Source organism: Enhydra lutris, unplaced genomic scaffold (assembly GCF_002288905.1).
Source record: "Enhydra lutris kenyoni isolate GAN:26980312 unplaced genomic scaffold, ASM228890v2 scaffoldscaffold123, whole genome shotgun sequence".
In the NCBI taxonomy this organism is placed as follows: domain Eukaryota; kingdom Metazoa; phylum Chordata; class Mammalia; order Carnivora; family Mustelidae; genus Enhydra; species Enhydra lutris.
The window spans coordinates 856,559-868,448 of NW_019154207.1; positions in this window are offsets into that span (position 1 = coordinate 856,559).

Here is an 11,890-nt window from a genome sequence, read left to right on the forward strand (position 1 = left end):
CTGAGCACTTTCCGTAGAGTTCCGGAGGACGGGAATGAAGATGGCGGGCTCTCGGCTCCTCCGGGCCGGAGACCGGGAGAGCCCGGGGCCCCACTCCTCAGTGCGCCCTCAGAGAACAGCGCCCAATTACTCCCGTCACCCTGGCCTCCGGCCGCGCTCCGAGCTGACCGAGCCTGCGACCGGTTCAAGGTAACCCCGAGCTGTGAGCTCACTCCTCGGGTCTGTCTCTGTAGCCGGCTTACCCGTTCTAATACCTGTAAGCTCTGCAACACTCAGACACCCCCGATCTTTCTGTGACCCTGCGGGACCTGAGGCCATGCTGACCCCGCATGGGCTTCACTCCGGTTAAGCCTCTGGAGCGATGTCCCTCAGTGGAACAGACTTTTAAAAGTCCCGATTTTGTGCTCCGTTGCTCCGCCACTTGCCGGGAGCCGGCCCCTCCCCCCGCTATCTTCCCGTCGCTTTGGATTCACTTCTCTGCCAGTCCTACCTTTCAGAAAGTGGTTGATTTTCTGTTTCTAGAGTTGCTGTTCTTCTTCTCTTCGATCTCCCGTTGGATTTGTAGGTGTTTGCAATCTTTAGATAAGCTATCTAGCTGATCTCCCGCAACCTGAAGTAGTCTCAGCCTGCTACTTCTCCGCCATCTTGACTCCTCCCCTAATGCTATTGATCTTCTTAAAGAGAAAACTGAAATATTTCTTGCCTCCATTTAACCAAAAGTGTGGGACCAAAAGACCAAGAATGTTGTTCAAGAAAACTGTGGTTCAAGAAAAGCGTTTCAGGAAAATTGGAGGGGGAATATTTACCTGTAGAAACAAAGGTTCTTCCCTTGATCTTTATATACACCAACTTTCGTTATTTACATTACCAGTGTGGCCACCCTAAGCTTTGAGTTTAGTCTTCCTGGAGTTAAAAGTCTTCCGTGTCATATCACTAATATGCCATACAACCTTTCTGAGGAGAATATGATATATATACACATTCTAGAATATTTAAACACTTAAAGGACTAATATATTTAAGTGACATTTTAAAAACAGACTAGAAGAGTATTTGATAGGCTATAATGAACTTTCGTCTATTACACTTAGTACTGCCGTATTTTCTTATCAGAAAAAGAATTATATTCTTCCTCCTGGCAGGTCACAATGGGGTAATTGAATATGATATGTATTAGATAAATTCAATTCTGTGCCAAGTTACCTCTGGCCATCATATTTTCATCTGACCCAATGAATGAAGTTATACAACAATAGCATTTCAATTGTGCCAGCTCAGTTTTAGAGCTAGACAGTGGTCTGAATTAGGAGACTCTAAGATAGGATTCGCCTATTTTCAGAGTGGTTTGCTTTATGCCTTTACAAGAATTGTATTGCAAATATTCAACATAAGTTTAAGTGCCTAAAATCAGGGAATGGACTTAATGGATTTAGATTTTCAGTCACGGAAGTAACTCTTGCTGCTTTCTATATGTGTAACTTTTGTTTGTGAGTTATGGGAAAGCATTAATTTAACCGCTAAATGCCCTCTCTCAAAATTTCAGGTATTGTATTTGTCCGCATCCCATGCTGGCTCTTGTTCATATCCAGCTATTTGGTAATGTCATGAAAACAATTTTGTTTATTCACTCGTGCATTTGTTTTGGTCAGTTATGCATAAATAATATCTGCTTTGGTTTAAAAATGAACAAGTGGCCTGCAATTCTGCTCCTAGGTATATACAGAAAATAGTTCAAGAGTTCAAATAAAAACTTACACACTAATCTTAAGAGCAACAATATTTATAATAGCTAAAAGGTGGAAATAACCCAAATGCCCATCAATGGATGAATGGAGGAATGAAATGTGGTATATGCATATAATGAAATATTATTCGTACATTTAAAAATTACTGGCACCTGGGTGGCTCAGTGAGTTAAAGCCTCTGCCTTCAACTGGGGTCATGATCCCAGGGTCCTGGGATCCAGCCCCACATTGGGCTCTCTGCTCAGCAGGGAGCCTGCTTCCTCCTCTCTCTCTGCCTGCCTCTCTGCTTACTTGTGATCTCTGTCTGTCAAATAAATAAATAAAATCTTTTTTTAAAAAAAGTACTGAACTACCACATAGATGAACCTTGAAAACATTATGCTAAGTGAAAGAAGCCAGACACAAAAAGTCACATATTATATGATTCAATTTATATGACATGTCCAGAATAAGCATAGCCATATAGACAGAAAGTACATTAGTGGTTGCTTAGGACTAGGAGAAGAATGAGGGGATAAGAGAGTGATAGCCAAAGGGTACAGAATTCCTATTTATGGTGAGGAAAATGTTTAAATTGTAGTTGCATATATCTGTAAATATAATAAAAACCATTGAATTGTATACTTTAAATGAGAAATTGTATGGTATATGATTGCGAACTCAATAAACTGTCACAAATATATAAATTTTTAAAATGAACACATGAGCCCACTGGTTTTAGTCAATGAACTCTTAGTTCAAGCAGTACTTGGGTCCACCATGTTTAAGTTTTCAGACTGACTCCCAGTGCAACTGTAGCAGGGAAGAAATTTTTGCTTGTTTTGTTTACCACTCTATCTGCTTCATCTAGAACAGTGCCAACAAATTTCTTTTTGAACACCATGGGTAATTTTCCAACATTTAAAATCAGTGTCCACCAGAAAATAAGCCCCAGGATGGCAGGAATCTGTGACTGTTTTCTTCACTGCTGATTCTCCTGACCTTGAACAATGCCTGGCACAAAGTGGGCACTCCACACATAATTGTAAAATGAATGTATTGCTTCTTCCGTTCCCAGCTTAATGGAACATTGTCCTTAACATCCATCCAGACAACAAAATGGTGGAAGAGGAACATAAATGAAAGAAAATGAATTGGCAATGAATAAAAACAGATCACTCAAAGCAGAAATGGTGATCAAATATGTGAAAAGTTTTTCACACCTCCTAAAAATTGAGGGAATTAAAGGACAGCAAAGTGTAAAGTTGATCCTGCTTTTTGTGCTTGCTAACACTTAAGGCTTCTGTCACCATTTCAGTAAGATATTTTGTATACCTCCCATACAGACACACAAACACAACAGGAGATACAGACAAGAGAAACAAAAGACTTCAGGCTTGATGAAAGTGGAAGTGCATTAAGGGTGGTCCAGATAGTTGACTGTCCTGATGGTGGGCCTTTGTTGTCATACATATCACACATCTAGGTCCCCTTCTCTTCTCCTTACACTTGACACCCCTATTGGGATGTGTGTGTGTGTGTGTGTGTGTGTGTGTGTGTGTGTGTGTGTTTATGTGTCTGCTGTGGAATGAATCAGATTCAGGTCTTGGAAATCCACTTCAACCAGAACCTCTCATCTCACATCTGTTCATCAGATAAGATTTAGTTTAGAAAAGGTCCACACCTGACATTCTTAAGTGAGTGCCTGTACATTGTTACATTCATTGCCAAAAGGAGGAGACAGTAAAACATTAAACTGATGCAAAAAGAAGAAAGAGGAGGAGGAGAAGTTGGGGGAGGAGGAAGAGGAGGAGAAGAAGTCAATGAGGACTAGAAGATTCACCCCAAATCCAGGGCTTTTACACATAACTCAAGTGGGGAATGAGAGGTCCAAGGAAATGTCCAGGATGATGCAGTTATCTAATCAGAGAGAAAAGACTGGGACCTAATTATCAAAAATAAAGAATATCCACTACTGTACAGGGGAAGTCAGAATATCCATATCACCTGATTTATAACCACTGGATTTACAGTTGAGGTGCCATGGTAACCTGAAAGGAACATAAGATTGTCAGTTAGGACTTTGGTTCTCATCTCTGATTACCTATTTAGTAGCTGTGTGATCCTACACAAGATAATCCACTGAATTGCACTCGAATCTCTTCACCTAGGAAATGGAGGTGATAACTCCTCCTACCACAAGAATATAGAGGATAAAACTGACAGGCCAGACAAGGTAATAGCCACAGTGCCTGGCATGTAATAGGCACTGGGGTATCCCTCAGCTCCCAAGCAGGCAGAAGTCATATGTCTTATGTCGTACCTTTCTGCTTCTTCTCTACACCTCAGGCTTCTGTGATCCTAATTGCCTTCCCCAGCACAGTGATTAAATGCAGAAAAGCCTATGATGTCCTCCACGAGAGAAACTCCCAGGGAAAAAACTAATTTAAGTATGAATTTTGCTGTTCAATTCTATTGCCAATACTCTTGCTGATTTTAACAATAACTTCCAGATTGGCTACCTCCCTCTGTTCAACCCCCACAGTCTCCATGAATATCAGCCCCCTGCCTCTGCTAGGCAGCCTCAATGTCATAATGGGCCATTGCTTCAACAACTCTCCTGACAGTTATCTCAGTTTTCTCACCCCATTCTCCTTTTATCCCAACCACACACTACGAAGTACACAGTGGCATTATTTATCAAGCAAAATCCTGGAAACAAGACAAGGATAAATTCCCACAAATATAAAGTCAGAGGTTCAATACATTTCATTTATTTTTTAAGTTTTTATTTAAATTCCAGTTAATTAACATACAGTATAATAATAGTTTTAGGTGTACAATATAGCAATTCAACACTTCCATACAACACCTCATGCTCATCACAACAAATGCATTCTTTAATCCCCATCACCAATTTAACCCATCTCCCCACTCCTCTCCCCTTTGGTAAACATCAGTTTGTTCTCTATTGTTAAGAGTCTCTTTTTTGGTTTGCCTCTCTCTCTCCCCCCCTGTGCTCATTTGTATTATTTCTTAAATTCCACATACGAGTGAAATTATATGGTATTAGTCTTTCTCTGACTGACTTATTTCACTTAGCATAATACTCTCTAGCTCAATCCATGCCATTGCAAATGGCAAGGTTTCATTCTTTTTGATGGCTGAATAATATTCCATTGTACATATGTACCACTTCTTTATCCATTCATCAGTCAATGGACACTTGGGCTGTTCCAAAAATTTGGTTATTGTAGATAATGCTGCTCTAAATATCTGGGTATATGTATTCTCTTTGAATTATTATTTTTGTATTCTTTGGGTAAATGCTAGTAATGTAATTGCTGGGTCATTGGGTAGTTCTATTTTTAACTTTCTGAGGAACCTCCATACTGTTTTCCAGAGTGGCTGCACCAGTTTTCATTTTCACCAAGAGTGCAAGAGGGTCCCATTTCTCCACAACCTCGCCAACACCTGTTGTTTCCTGTGCTGTTGATTTTTAGTCATTCTGAGAGGTGTGAGGTGATATCTCAGTGTAGTTCTAATTTTTATTTCCCTGATTATGAGTGATGTTGAGCATCTTTTTATGTCTGCTGGACATCTGGATGTCTTCTTTGGAAAAATGTCTATTCATGTCTTCTGCCCATTTTTTAAAGATTTTATTTATTTATTTGACAGACAGAGATCACAAGTAGGCAAAGAGGTAGGCAGAGAGAGAGGAGGAAGCAGGCTCCCTGCTGAGCAGAGAGCCTGATGCGGGGCTCAATCAGGACCCCGGGATCATGACCTGAGCCGAAGGCAGAGGCTTTGACTCACTGAGCCACCCAGGTGCCCAATCTTCTGCCCATTTTTAATTGGATTATGCATTTTGGGGATGTTGAGTTTTATAAGTCTTGTCTTGGAGCCAAGATATCCTTCAACAGCTGAATGGATAAAGATGATATGGCTCATATATACGGTGGAATATTACTCAGCCATCAGAAAGGATGAATACCTACCATTTACATCAACATGGATGGAACTAGAGGGTATTATACTAAGTGAATTAAGTCATCAGAGAAAGTTAATTATCATATGGTTTCACCCATATGTGGAATATAAGAAATAGCACAGAGGATCATAGGGAAAGGGAGGGAAACTGAATGGGAAGAAATCATAGAAGGAGCCAAACCATGAGAGATTCTTGACTCTGAAAAAAAACTGAGGCTTATGGAAAGGGGAGGTGGGGAGGAATGGGGTAACTGGGTGATGGGCATTAAGGAAGGCCCATGATGTAATGAACACTGGGTGTTATGTGCAACTAATGAATCATTGAGCACTATACCAACAACTAATGTTGTATTATATGTTGGCTAATTGAATTTAAATTTTAAAAAAGAAAGATACCATTAGTCTTATTTTACATATAAACCAACTGAAGCGCACAAGGACATCCATCCTGTAAGAGACAGAAGAAGGGTTCTGGATCTTGACCCCCAGCACCCAGAAATCTCCCATTGGAAGCCTTGTGGTCTTCCAGTGTCGAGGATTGGTTGTCTTAACTTGCTGGGTTGCCTTCATACATTGTATCATGCAGACAAGGAGTTGGGTTGCCTTCATACATTGCATCATGCAGACAAGGAGTAAGTGGCCTTTGCGTGGTGGCCTCATGATTCAGTCAGTCCTCAAGTTACTAAGATAGTTTTATAAAATCACAGTCTTTACAATGGGGAAAGAAGACCTGTGGGAAGGGTGATAAATTAACTATTTTAGAGTCTCTCCTCATGCCTGCATCGTTTAGACCCCTTTAATTCTAAGTACAACCAATGGAGGCCAGTCTACAATTCCCATAATACAAATGAGGAAAGTAAAGCAAGGACAAAGAGGATAAGGTTCTTGAAAGCTGAATCAAGCCTAAAACATAAGCTCCTTTCACATCATCCTGATGCTTTTCCAATATGAAAATAACTCTGAATTTTGTAAGAATGTAATTTACACCTGAGAGATTATGTTATAGCTGAACTTGGTGGTATCCTGGAGGAAATATGGGGTTGGCAGTCTGAAAGGCATTGGTTACTATCTCTGTCTTTTTCTCCAGGGGTTGTGTGACCCTAGATAATATTCCCCTTGTTTTCAAACTTTAGTTCCCTTAACTAGAGAATGGAGATGATAATTATCTTCCTCACAGGAATAAATAAAATGACATACGTGGAACAAATGTTCATAATTCCCTGAGTTCCCTACAGGGCAAGAACCAGAGAACCCATCTGCAATGGAGCCATGTACCAGTGGACATTTAAATGGCAGTAGTAATAGTAGTAAATTGCTGGAGTACAATCAAGTATAAAGGTAGTAATAACCAGAAATTCAAATACCCACTGATAAACAAAGTTAACATTTGAATACAGTTTCCTTATATATATAGATAGGTAAGTAGATTTATAATTTATATAACTATAGTAATACATAACATAGATGGAACAAGCAAGACAAAGACCAAGAATACCACACCTAAGCACATCATGGACAAATTGGTGAATGCTTAAGACAAAGAAAAAATTCTTAAAAGCAGTTTCAGGTCAAGATAACCCATTATATACAGAGTAGCAACAATACAGATGATAACTGACTTCTCTTCAGAAAAAAATGGAGGCCAGAAGACAGTGGGGAAACATCTTTAAAGAACTGAGAGGAGAAAAAAAAAACCTATCAGTCCATAAACTTCTATTCAGCAAAAATATATGTCACTAGTCAAAGTAAAAAAAGTATCATATAAAGAAAAAGTTAAAAAAGTCATTGTCAGTACATCTACAATAAAAACTAAGTGATACCAAGTATCTAATCTATGTTATCTAAGTAAAATCTAATCTACAGGAGGGAATAAAAAAGCAGAAGAAATGGTAAATATGTGGGTACATATTTTTTAAACTATCTTTTTATTTCCCTCTTAATTTCTTTAAAATACAAATGACTGTTTAAAGCAACAATTATAACATGTGTTGTAGAATTATAATTTATGTGGATGCAATACATATGACAATTATAGCATAAAAAGATGTGGTGAAAGGAAATGTATGACAACATGATTCTTTCATCTTATGTGAAGTGGTACAACATGGATTCTAAAAACACTTTAAAAGGTTAGTGATTTATATTGTAATCTTTAAAGCAACCACTTAGAAATGCAAGAAGTATCGTTAAAAAATCAAGTAGAATGGAATTCTAAAATATATCCATCTAATCTAAAAGAAGACAAGAAAGGAGAAAAATTAAAAGGAGATACATTAAAAACAACAAAATATTACAATTAAATCTAATTTTATTGATATTTATTTTAAGTGTAAATAGACTAAACACCTTGGTTAAAATATAGGAATGGATTTAAAATGCAAGATCTAAATATATGCTATCTATGGAGATGCAGTTTAAAAATAAAGGTTAAATAGGCTGAAAATAAAAGGAAAGGAAAAGATATATGATGTAAACAGCAGGTAGCTATATTACTATCAGATTTTTGATGTGGTGGCTACAGGACTCTGTGCCTCTGCTTCAGGATATAACCATGAACAAAATGAAAAGTCCTTGCCTTTATGGAGCTCATGATATAGTAGAGTTGATAATAGACAGTAAACAAAATATAGAGTATATGAGACAGCATAGGTGCTTTGGAGAGGAGCAAGAAGGTAATAATTAAGGTCAGGGACTTTGGAGGGACTATGATAACTTTCAGTCATAGCTGTGCACATGTAACAGCTGTGTGGTCTTAGGGAAGGTACTTAAACCTCTCAGTGCCTAACTTTCCTCATCTCATAGATGGATATAATAACAGTAACAATACTAATAATGGTAATGATAATAGTGCTTCCCTTGATGTGAGAAATAAATGTGTTAGTACACATGAACACATAAGTAAGCACTACCTAAGTTTTTCCTATAATTTTTATTCTGGAAAAATTAATTCAGGGAAAGGGGAGAGGGAGTGCCTGGAATGGAGTGGGGGTTGAATTTTTTTTAAGTAGTGCAGTCATAAAAGTTCTCTGAATAAGGTGACATTTGAGTAAAGACATATCTCTATATAAAGGATAACTGTATGTTAGAGCAGAGGCCAGCACAGGGGCAAATGACTCACTACAAGTCTAATGATCAGTGAGGGGTCTGGAATCTGTGGCCTAGATACCTTGATTCCAGTCCTCTGTTCATCATGACTATCACTTCTCTCTCAAATTTAATGGGAAATTGTTTCTTTAATAGTCAACTAAAATATGAAATAACAAAGAAAATCACACAGACTAAAAAGAAGTTTCAAGGATGAATTCTGTTCCTCAGAGGTTTTTGATGTTTCATTCTTATTACCAATGCTCGTCCTCACATTAACATCTTAACTTTCTCACTGTTATCACTTTCATAAATATCTTCTTTACCATCCAAACTTACTTCCAGAATCCATCATTTCACATACTCTCCTGACAAAATCCTCAACTCCCTCAGTATCAGTAAAGTCACAAATTTTCTTTTTAGCAATCATTAAGAATTGTCAATAAGTACAAATGGACATTAACTGGTTCCAATATTTTACAGTGAACTATACTATGAATTTATTTAGAAAAAATAATGAAAGGTTTAAAAAAACTTTGTTTACCCGGAAACCAAAAGAAGTAACATTAAGGAAGTGTGAATTATGGCAAAAGATTTCCAGCATATTTCACAGGCAGATATTAAATAATCTCAATATAAAAATAAATTTGAATACCTAGAAAGGTGTTGTTCAAAACCTACAATGAAATAATTTAAATAAAGTTTCTGCATCACAAACATATAAAATTAAATAACAAATAATTTAACATACTAAGTAAAAAGGCATATTATAATATAGAATATATATAAACACTCATATATATGTAGTGATTAAAACTTAGAAGAACAATACATATGTTCATGTGAACCTACTTATACAGTAATATACACATAGAAATATATTCGGAGAATATAAACTAAATTACCAAGTATGGCCATCTTGCTATGTAATAGGATCAAAGAAATATAACAAAAAATTTTTCAATAGCAATACATATTTTTCCACTGTATTTAATTTTGAAACAAATACATATAATTTTGAAATCATAAGAAAAAGTGAGATAACATTTTATAACATTGTAGTTTATTCCTGATTGGGAATTTGATCATGAAAATATTGCCAAAATACAATATATCTTTATATTATACATACACAAACATTTAATATACATACACACATAATTTAAAAAGAGAGGTTATGCAAAGTTTAATAAAATTTATATTTGTATAATAGATACATTTTTTAACATTATCTCTCGCTCTCTCTCACACACACAGAGCTTTTTTTTTAAGATTTTATTTATTTATTTGAGAGAGAGAGCATGCACACAGGGGTAGAGTGTGAGGGAGAAGCAGACTCCCTGCTGAGTGGAGAGCTCAATGTCGGGCTCCATCCCAAGACCCCAAGATCATGACCTGAGCTGAAGGCAGACGCTTAACTGACTGAGCCACACAGGTGCCCACACACACAGCCTTTTATATCGTGGAAGAAGGTGAAGAAAACTTCCTGTCGCATGACTTAATGTGATTTAATGTCTGGGGGTTCTGTCTAGATTGCTTCATTTTCAAGTAAATGTCCAGAAAATTCTTTCTGATGGAGCCCCTCCTTTCGTGGTAAATGATGTCCAAGCCACCATTCTGGATTTTATCATTAGATGATACTAATATCCAATTTCTAATTTTCTCCAATGAAAAATATTATTTGGAAAAAGAAAGTATCTATTAAGTTATTTTGCATCGTGAGTTGTAAAAGAGTATATAAAACAAAAGTGTAATTAAATCACTTTACTCAGCAATTTTCTTCTTTTCTATGGTTCCACGGATAAAAATCATATTACAGACCTAGGGTCAGAACACAGAGAGAAGGGGTACAGGTACCTCTACAATTACACTGTGAAGGAACACAGAATTTTCCAGAGATGCTCAGCTTCCGGGTAGTGGTTTTCAACACAGGATTTCCTCAGGAACAAACCAAGTCCTAGAGTATTTCCTGACCATGATAGCTGTTTGGGGTCTCAGATTAGCTCTCTTCTCCCCTCTTTCCCTGTTTAGTTCCCCTGGGTAGCTTCCCTCGGGTCTCAGTTTAAACCTCACTTCCTGTGGGAAGTTTCCTCAGACACAGATAATGGCTTGATTATCCTGAATCATCTAGTCATTCCACGAGGTCACCATTTCCAGATACACTTTTTCATTTGCAAGGAGTCTGATGAGAGTGACTTCCAAAAGTCTCACAGGCTGTGTGGATTCATACAATGCACTGAAGAATCTAGAGGTTTCAAGTGTCCTATCTGAAGCTTTGTCCCAGAATTCAACTTTTGTACTTTTTAAAAAAAATATTTTATTTATTTGTCGGAAAGAGAGAGAGAGAGAGAGAGAAGCTAAGCACAAGGAGGGGGAGAGGCAGGCAGAGGGAGAAGCAGGCTCCCTTCTGAGCAAGGAGCCCGAAGTAGGACTTAAACCCAAGACCCTGGGATCATGACCTGAGCTGAAGGAAGATACTTAACCGATTGAGCCACCCAGATAACCCAACCTATTGCACTTTTGAGAGGAATGCCCAGGACATGGGCCAGTTGAGCAATGGAAATACAGGGTTGTTCCAAGGAGAACAACGGGCGGGTGCTGTAAAGAAGCTGTGGAGGTTGTGGGTGGATGCTCCCTCCTCTTAAAGATCCCATTAGAACTCCTAGATGAGTCTATTCTTTTTACCAAACACGGAATTCCATGGCAAAGACCACAGGAACCTTCTGGAGGTAGAATTATGGGTTAGAAAGTTTTAAACCATTTACTTTGTGGAATACTGTTGAAAATATATTCCCAAAATACATAAATGGACTCAGAAAAGAGGGAAAGTTAAAGAAACAAGCAAAAGTCTCTATTAAACTCTGGTGACTTACAATCAATCTCTATATTCTTATTAACTGTGTGCATAATAGGACACTGACTTAGTTTCTAATCTACATAATAATATAGAATCTCTTGGCGTAACTGTAGGGTAAACATGGTGTTTCCCTCTTTACAGATGAAAAAGCTGAGCCTCACATCCCAGGCATGGCTGAGGCCATAACACCTGTGTGACCTACACTGCCCTTGTGATTTCATCAAATGCCCACAAGG